Source organism: Elephantulus edwardii, unplaced genomic scaffold (genome assembly GCF_000299155.1).
Source record: "Elephantulus edwardii isolate Elephantulus edwardi_28Jun2011 unplaced genomic scaffold, EleEdw1.0 scaffold00448, whole genome shotgun sequence".
NCBI classification, from domain to species: Eukaryota; Metazoa; Chordata; class Mammalia; order Macroscelidea; family Macroscelididae; genus Elephantulus; species Elephantulus edwardii.
The window spans coordinates 178,311-179,249 of record NW_006400198.1 but is presented as its reverse complement, the minus strand read 5'-3'; positions in this window follow the sequence as shown (position 1 = coordinate 179,249).

The following is a 939-nucleotide window of genomic DNA, read 5'->3' as shown; positions in this document are numbered from 1 at the left end:
AGTCACTCTATCAGAAGGAACTGGCTGACACAGAGGAATTTAATGAAATAACATATGATCAAGAGCCTATGGTGATGAAGGAGGAAGTTCAAGTTGCTCTGAAGGAATTGGCAAAAAACAAGGCTCCAGGAGTTGATGGAATACCAATTGATTTATATCAACAAACAGATGCTGCGATGTGCTCACTAAGTTGTGCCAGGAAATCTGGAGGACAGCCAGCTGGTCAACTGACAGGAAGATATCGATATTTGTTCTCATTCCAAAGAAAGGTGACCGAACAGAGTGCAGAAATTATTGAGCAATATCATTGATATCACATGCAAGCAAGACTCTGCTGAAAATTATCCCAAAACATTTGGAATAATATGTAAACAGAGAACTGCCAGATGTGCAGGCTGGATTTCGAAGCTAGACAATGAATAAGGAATGCATTTGAGTGGTAGTTTTGTAGAATAGTGATGAATATTTCATGGACTGGCAAAAGAACAAAAAGATATGTCTTGGAGAAAGTACTATCACACCGCTTCTCTGAAGCAAGGATGGCAAAGCTACATCTTACATACTTTGGACATCTTAGGAGATGCTATTCCTTGGAAAAGACCATTATTCTTGGAAAGGTAGAGGGTCAATGAAGTAGAGGAAGACACTTAATGAGATGGATTGATACCGCGTCTATGGCAGTAGACTCAAATGTGTTGGGAATTACAAGAATGGATGATAAGGTCAGGGCAGGATAGCACAGGGCTTTTCCTAAGTTCACTATGAGCAGTACCTGACTTGAAGTCACTTAACAACAAAATTACAAGAGATGCAACTTTATATGTTGTTGTTATGTGCCGTCGAGTCGCCTGCGACTCATAGTGACCCTATGTACAACAGCCCTAAACTCCGCTCTGTCCTGTGCCAATCGCACTGTCTCTGACACTCCCATCCCAATTA